The following is an 8,646-nucleotide window of genomic DNA, read 5'->3' as shown; positions in this document are numbered from 1 at the left end:
TCACACTTATAAAATGGGTTTTTTGCTTTGGGTGATTTCTTATGCCATGAATGTTACCAGTGAGTATATGATGGGAACTGACAAAGACTCCTGAGCAGTAATGCCACAACCCCTCCTTCCAGAGTGCATTTGGTGAGATCAGGGCAAGCCACTCTTCTGTGTACACACGCACGTAATGCATCTTGTCCATGGCAACCTGGAAACCTTTCACTTGGTTTATTACCTTTCCGGAGCCATGTTTACAATGGCATCTTAGCAATTCTATAGTAGTCTACCTTACAGAAAAGCAATAACACCACATAAACTAGATTTTTATAATGGTAAAAAACCAGAAAACTCTTGTACTTTATATGAAAAATTAAGGTATAAGAACACTCAAATGGAGTAATTTTGGACAAAGGTGAATTTGGGCAATGAAGTCATCCAGATCAATATTCTGTAGTCACAGAAGCAAGATATTTGCCTTATTACTCTAATTTGGGCAAAGACAGTCTATAAATTATAAGGGCTAGTTTAGAGGAAGGGTTAATCCAGCACACTAGATTCTTATTGGTGAGGTAGATATAACCATTGCATCTTTTGGTGAATACTTGGAGTGACTTTTTGAGAATTGTTGTTTAAGAAGTAAATTCCTACCTGAATGCCCCAGATCCTTCTATGTCCTTTGCAACAGAGTCAGTATTGTAGGTTGGAAGGAGCTTACAACCTGGAAGAGAAAGACATGAATATTTTTTAAAGATTAACTGCTATAAGAAGGATGCCACCTAGTCATATGTTCAGGACTGTAAAAGGAAAGGACAAGAGATTTTGAACATAGAGGTGGAAAGAATAGAAAAGTTAAAATGTCTAGAGGAAGGTGGGTCAGTAAAAAGACGGAGAATGATGTCTGGGATCAAAATACCCACCTCATAAATAAATCTGAATGCAACAGTGTGGGGAAGGAGAGATACAAGAGTGTGGGAGAAACAGGGTAAACTTTGAATCTTTAAGTTTGGAGGTGCCTCTGTTGAACAGTCATGAGGGGAATGAACAGTTTGACAGGAAAGTAACAGCTGGTAGAATGTGTCATCGGTAGAGCTGAGAATGGGTTTCTGAAGATTCCTGTAAGCAATATTGGCAGATCCTGTTTCCAGATAAAGTCTGAGGGGCTGAATTTCACATCCGTCAGTTTGTGGATGACCAACTTTCCTTCCAAAAAGCGCAGGACGCATGCCTGGGTGAAAAAGTGGGAATGGAAGGTGTCCATTAAAATGGATAAATTCTATCACTGGGTTTCCCCTTTCACACTGACAACTATTAATCAGGTGTTGCTTTTGCCTGATTAATAATAAGGGTTGCTTTTGCCTGATTGGGGTGTCAGGACACCAGACTTCCCTTCAATCTTGAAGAGACGCACCATGGTATTTTCTTGGTTGGTCTGTTTCCTTTTCTGTGGGCTTTAAAATTTTTAATACTACTACTCTATTCATTTGCTTAATTTCTCACCTTCCTGCAGATACTTTGCCACTGAAACGATGTTCCTGAGAGATCTGTGCAATGATATGGCCTTGGGAATGTGAATCAGGAGCAGCCCATTCCGGGGGGTAACTTCCAGCTGGCCAACTGCTGGCCGCCTGCAAAGCCAGTTACCTCCTAGGCAGACGCTTGAGGCTAGACCAGAGCCACTGGAGAGGACATTTATGTCAAACTTTTTGAAAAGATTAGGAGATAATCATTCTGTTCTGCCCAGAGCAGGTTCTCCACTGGAAAGAGTAACACTACTATAAACATTCCTCTCTTATAATGCTCAAGTGATAGAATTTTACAGGGGAAAGAGATCATGAATACTGTGTAATCCAATAGTTTCTCAATGATAGTAACTGAATTCCTTTTCCTCAGATGAAACCTTACATGGAATTCCTTTGTCTCTGTGCCACTGCTCTCTGACCTCGTGACATGGTTGTTTAGAGAAAGAAGAGAGATTTCTTTATGTTCCATCTCTCATTGAACTCTCTATGACATCTGGTACCTTTTCCTAAAGGAGTTCCTCTATTTTCCATTTTATCCGGGAGAAACTGCTCACATTTCCTTACACTAAATCCTTTCTTTAAAATCCTCAGCACATGTGATGTCCTTCCAATTGATTTCTTTTGGCAGCTTTCAATTAGGGAGACTATTCTTGATCACCAACTCCCACGAGCCTCCCTTTCCCAGCCTAAATAAGTCATGTCCCAGATCTCAGGGGTTCCTATCTTATTTAATGGGATACTTAAAAAAAAAAAAATGTCCTAAATCTGACATATAGATTATGGAAAAAAACCCCAACACAGACTATTTTTATCATTTTCCAACAGTATAGAGTGATATAGACACAAAATTGTGTTCTTCCTTAAATAATACAGTTCAGAAAACTATTAACTCTCCGAAATAGATGATAATAGCATCCATATACTTAGATGCTCAAATTGGAGCTTTTAATCCAACAGCCTGAGCATTGTGTAAATGAGAAACTATTTTTGTTGTTGTTGCTGCTGTGTGTGTATATGCTTTACTAACACATGGTTATATTTTCTACAATCTCAATCCATAACAGAAATTTATTTTGGAAGGGCACCATGTAGGAAATATATATTTTGCAGAAGTGGTCACCTGAAACTAATAAGATTTTAAAATCTGAATATTTAACATTGTCCTCAAGTCAAATAATGACAAACTATGAGACAAATATTTATTTTCTTATTTTCTCTCTCTCTCCTTTCTCTCTTTCCTTTATCCTATAAGCTAATTATCTTTTTTGCTTTGGTTTTCTATATAGTTCAGTGCTGCCATTTGGCCATCTATATATGTGGCTCCCGTGGAGCAAAAAAATAGAATGTTTTCTTGCTTTCTGTGACTGACAGGGGCAGGACAAGAAAACAATTCCAGCACAACTATTTGGTTGTCTAGGAGAATTTTCCACAAAACGAAAATAAAATAGAAAAGAGTAAAATAAAAACTTCACTCTCAGGGACAGCTGTCTGGCAAACTTCCTTGCATTTGCAAAGTAATTCCTGAAATGACAGTGCTGGAAGAAGGCATTCCCCTGGTTTGCATGGCCCACCAGGTCAAAGTGGAGTTTTCTCTCATATTTGCTTGAATCTCTCCCTATATCTAGTAGTCATACCCCAATCAGTTCATTCTAATTGGCAGAGGCTTCAGTATCCAGGCAAAAAAGATAATCACACATCTCAGTTCTTAGGTATTCTTCCCACATTTGACAAGCTAGGCTGTGCAATATTCAGAGCAAAATCCCCAGGGCAGAAATTGGTACATGAACTTTGTCATCTCATAGTGCTATTTCCCTCATGTAAAGCAAATTAATTTTATGGTTGAATTAACACCATGCCCATACATAAAAATAAAAAGGGGAAAACTGACTTCTCAAAATCAATATTTCCAAAACTTATCTGAAAATGAAGAATTGAATGAAGTCCAACGGGAGATAGAATGCAACCATGAATTTAGGTAAATACAGAAGATACTGGTAATACATTTGCCACAGTGTGGTGGGTAAGAGATGTGTTTTTCTCCTCTTTGGGTACACCCCTCATCGCAGTGGGTGAACAGTGCAACTTGCTTGGGTGACATTTAGTGTGGCTGGAACCTCAGAAGGACTTGGGTGAATGTTCAAGCCAAAATAAACTGGCATTGTTAGCCAAGCTCCTGGTTTTTCAGGATCATTAACTCAGCAGGTGATGGAAAGCTGCAAATCTCTGATCTGAACAGAAACTTATTTGTTTTGAAACAAATTCCCACCAACCATAGTATTTTTGGGGGGTTTATTTCTTACACTTGCCTTTGAGATATCTGCCATTCTTTCAAAAGTTGCAGTTTTGATGATTAGCATTATAGATGTCATGTATCCTCCCCCAAAAAATTAAAATAAAATAAAAAATGTTTCCAAGGAAGGAGGGCTAGAGCTAGGCATTTCAGTTCCAAGGAGAAAAGCATTTCCACTAAGCTTAAAGTGCTGAAATGTGAGAAGTCAAAGTTCTCCAGACTGGGTAGGCACAGAGTTGGAAGCCATGGAAAATTGACCCTCCTGGGTTCGTTTTAGTTGATTTAAAACAAATTACTTATTCATTTATTATTGAGCTCAACTGAACTCGAGTGTGGCTCCAAAGATAAAGGACTGGAATCCTTCCACGTGTGGGCAATTGAATCCCTAGGCTATCTTGGGCATCCAATGAGCTCTCAGAGCAACCTAAAGACAGAATTTTTAATGTTAGCTTAATGCTAATTGGTCAATTTATTTGATTTTTCCAATAATGTACTTCCTGTTTGCGTCTAGGGATTTTCCTGCCATGCCACCTCTTCCAGCATTAAGTGTTGCAGCACAGCTTCTAGCATCCTGTGGTTTATCTTCTGTTAACACACTGAACAAGCCTTCTCCTTCTGTCTCTTCAGCAATCTCCCCGCACTCATTTATCTGTAATCACAGAGAAAATACATCTGTCTAGGTCTCTCTCTCTCCTTCTTGCTCTCTCTCTGCTTTTACTAAATAAAATTTAACCTTTGAGGAACTTCTTATGACATGATCATGGTAGCAGTGGTTTTTTAAATCTCCCTGAAACTTCTCCTCAAAACCAAACTGATTAGCCATAATAGTAAAAAGAAGAAGAAAAAATTCAGATGATATTTTTCAACAAATTTTATATCACAATCCACAATCAATCATTTTACTCAATGGGGAAACACTACAGGCTTTCCAACAAAAGCCAGAAATAACACAAGGGTACTCACTATGAGCACCTCTGTTGACATGGCATTGAAGATAGCAGCCCATGCAACTGCAGAAAAACAATTAGACACCAACGGGTAGAAAACAAAACCTAAAACTAGCACAATTGGTGGGTGACATGACATGATTGAATTTATGGAAAATCCAAGAGAATCTATGAAAAAAACTGTTAAAAATCTAAGAAAATTTAGTAAAGGAGATGGATATAAAATTAGCATACAGAAATTAATAGTCTTCATGTATACAAACAATAATCTGTTAGAAATGTAAGAAAAGGCTCATTTACAGCAGCAAAACAAATTGTTAAAATACCTAGGCAAGACCATAACATAAACTATCTTAACAGAGCCTTAACTTTAAAACATTACTAAAATTACAAACTATTCTTCTGAATTATGTTTTTGAACATAAAGACTCAACATCATAAGTGTATCAGGTCAATATTAATTTATAAGTTAATATAATTCTAATAAAATTCCAAAAATGTTTTAAACCAGAAATGAATATTAAATTGACATGGGAAAAATATAAACAAGCAAGAGTAGCCAAGAAAACAGCAATTCAAGATAAAAATTCTCAGCAAACTAAGATGGAAACTTCCTTGGGGGAGGCAATCCCGAACATAACATCGTAGTTAACCCAGAACATAACATCGTTGGGGGAGGCAACCCCTGAACATAACTGTTCAAATATTGAAAGTCTCCCACCTAATGTGAAGAACATGCCAAGGATGGTTCTTCTCATCAGTTCTACTCAACACTTCTCCAGGAGCTCAGGCCATTGCAACACGGCCAAGAGCAGAAACAAAAAGCAGGCCGACTGAAAATGGAGAAATAAAAATGTTTCTATATTCTGAAGCAAGACTGTTTATTTTAAAAAGTAGCCGGAGAAACTCTGGAAAGAAATAAACAAGTCAGTGAAGCTGCTTCTATAATTTAAAATGTGTGCTGATGCATGAAGAGACAGATCAATGGAATAGCATAGAAATTCCAATAAGAGACCCAAGTATATGCAGAAATGTAATGAGTGATATAAACAGACTTCTCAAATGCCAAAAGGAAAGATGAACTTTTTATTTACAGGGGCTTCTCACTTTGCATGTGGTCAGTGGCGTAAAACATGACTAAGCCAGCTGACATCAGCTAAAGCAATCTTAATAGTTAATGAGAAAACTACACTTGTTCTATGATCTTTTAATATTTTTTGTCAAAGCACTGGGCATTCCTGTAATATGGGTTATAAATGTATAGGGGAATTAAAAATAGTAGAAGTAATATTTATTTCGTACACTCCAATCCAAAACATTAGAAACACTGAGAAGGAAAGTGTTTTATTGCTTCACAGAAATGTATCAAGAGTCGTTTTAACAGTGCTAATTTTCTTACCATCCTAGAAACAGGGAACGCATCTTTCAAGGCTTTGGGAAACTCCTTTCTAAGTCTGGATCAGCTTCCAAAATTTTATGCTTTGCACTTTCAGTCTTACGAAATACCCCTGAGAGTTTCCATGTGACTTTTTTCTTTTGCTGAGTTCGCTTCCTCTGGGACATCTTCATCTTTTTCATTGCAACCACATTCCACATTTATGTCATCGAGTGATTGTGGCTGCGTATACAGCATTTCAAGTGGCAGAGTGTCACCATTCCCACAGTCACTATTTTCTTTGCTATTCCATTTGTGCTTGATTCAAGTCTACTCACAGCATTATTGTTTTCATTTCTTTCCCACACTTTTATCTTTGCTGAGCAATTCTCTCTCGATTATCTCTTTTTGTAAAATGTCATGGATTTGTCACTGGGAGATAAGAAGGCAAGAGAACGACATGCTTTACTGGCCGGCATGAACTGAGTAACAGCTGTACAGTGACCAAGTACCAACAGCCTCAGGAAGAAGTAACACGATTCGTCACTGATCACGACGTAGATCTGTTGTTCATGTGCTGATTTATAAACTGAAGATGAACAGCAAAGTTTGTACTCTATATAATTATTCACAGATAATATACTGTGATAACTGAAGTTTGAATTATGCTACTGAGAAACAATATTATTTAACTAAACCACGGTAACTGAAAGTCGTGCGTATTTGAACCACAAACACCGGGATTGGTTGTAATTGTTCTTTGTAAAACTGATTAGCCATTTGAGAAATGGTAAAATCATGTTTGTACCTCACTCCTAAGCTAAGAGGATAAACTCTACAATAGATCACAGTTCTAAACATTAAAAAACAACAACACATAAACTAGCAGAAAATATAGACAAATTCCTTTGTAAGCTGAATATAGGAAATATTTTCTAATTGTTACTCAATATATAAAATGAAATGATTAATACATTTGACTACATATAAAAATTTTTAAGGTGATAAACAAAACAACCAGAAAAAGAAAAACTCCGTAAGCAAAAACAAAGGACAAATAAAAAATTTAAGAAGATATTTCCATGTATGTCGTGTACCAAGAGCTTTTACAAATCAAGGGGGAAAAGATCAACAACTTCTGAAGAAAATGGGCAAAAGAGATGAATAGAGCATAGAAGAAGAAATATTTTTAAAATTCTCAAACATATGAGAAAATGCCCAGCTACACATACAGTTGGGGCAAAAGTAGGTTTACAGTTGTTAGCATAGGAAATAATACAATAATTAATAAATAATAATATAAGAATAAACTCTATGTTTCACATACTCACAACAGTAAACCCACTTTTGCCCCACCTTATATAATAAAAGAAATAACTATTTAAACTTTACTGAGATATGACTTCTTACCTATCAGATTTGAAAAAATCAAAAAGTGGTAACATCTTGCAAAACTGTTGTCCTGAAAGATGCACGAGGCACAGTGGATACGCTCTCTGAGTGTGTAACTTAATTTTAAAAATGTCATTTCCATTCAATGAGAGTGACTCAATTTGCCAATACATAGATTCACTTAAGATTTTAAAGTTAAAGAAAATAAATAATGGCTTTTAAAATAGATCCTTCACGTGGTCCAGACATGAAGTAGTTTTGAAATGAAATGTCAAATACACTATATTTTCCAATAATTAATCACTAACCATTTGTCTCTGTGCTAAAGCTTGGCTTTTAAGGAAAAAAATTTAAAAACTCTAATTACAGCTTAGAGAAGCAAAAAGGTAAAAAAAAAAAAAAAAGTAATGTTTAGCAGCTTAATGGGATTTCTTATTGATCCATGATAGCATTTTGAGAAGGTTGTTTTTCTCTTCACCAACAGGCTGCACACATAAACCTATACCACCAGTTCGAAATTATCGATGTGTCATACTAATATGCACCTAAAATCAATTGTCAAGCTCTTGAGCGCCTAAGTTATAGACAAAAGTCTAAAAGATTTTCAAGATGAGTAAATATATGGGATGTTGGGAATGCATGAAAATCTCTCCTGGAACTGAGAAGTGGAAACACTACAAACCATTTCCATTTCAATGAATCTGCTGTTAGTGATGCCAAATCACTACTTGGTTGTAATGAGAATGAAAGAAAACTACAGAACTGATTTCTTCATTTCGTCACTCGAATAAATGAACTTTGCAAAACATTTCTTTAGTACAGGCCAGGAAAAGTCACAGCCCTTTAACAAATTCCTTTTACAGAGTTATAACTTAGTCCATTACTTGTTGGATCTGGATACTGCTCTAACACACAGGGTGTCCCCCAAAATTTTTATGCACCTTGAATGATTATAAAGTCAGTGTTTATTAACATACAGTTCATTTTCAAAATTTAAAAGAATCTACAGAAATGAATAATTTTTTGTCAATGCCTGTTTTCAGACTGATGACCGTTCTGGTCCAGGCACTGCTGATAACTCGAAGCAATGGAATCGCAAACATCAAGAATCATTTCACTGGGTATTTGTGCGCC

General features: G+C 36.4%; 1 long non-coding RNA gene across 1 annotated transcript in view; it reads right to left on the bottom strand.

Annotated features, from left to right (window-relative positions):
- Positions 1-633: 633 nt before the first annotated feature.
- Positions 634-8,646, bottom strand: part of LOC308562228 — a 164,911-nt gene continuing 156,898 nt past the window's right edge. The window contains exon 3 of the long non-coding RNA XR_013999594.1: positions 634-706. This is a non-coding gene — a long non-coding RNA (uncharacterized lncRNA). The remainder of the gene's footprint in view (positions 707-8,646) is intronic.

Source organism: Miniopterus schreibersii (assembly GCF_964146895.1).
Source record: "Miniopterus schreibersii genome assembly, chromosome: 9".
Lineage (NCBI taxonomy): Eukaryota > Metazoa > Chordata > Mammalia > Chiroptera > Miniopteridae > Miniopterus > Miniopterus schreibersii.
Note: the sequence above shows the minus strand (reverse complement) of the source record. Positions and strands in the feature narration are given on the sequence as shown.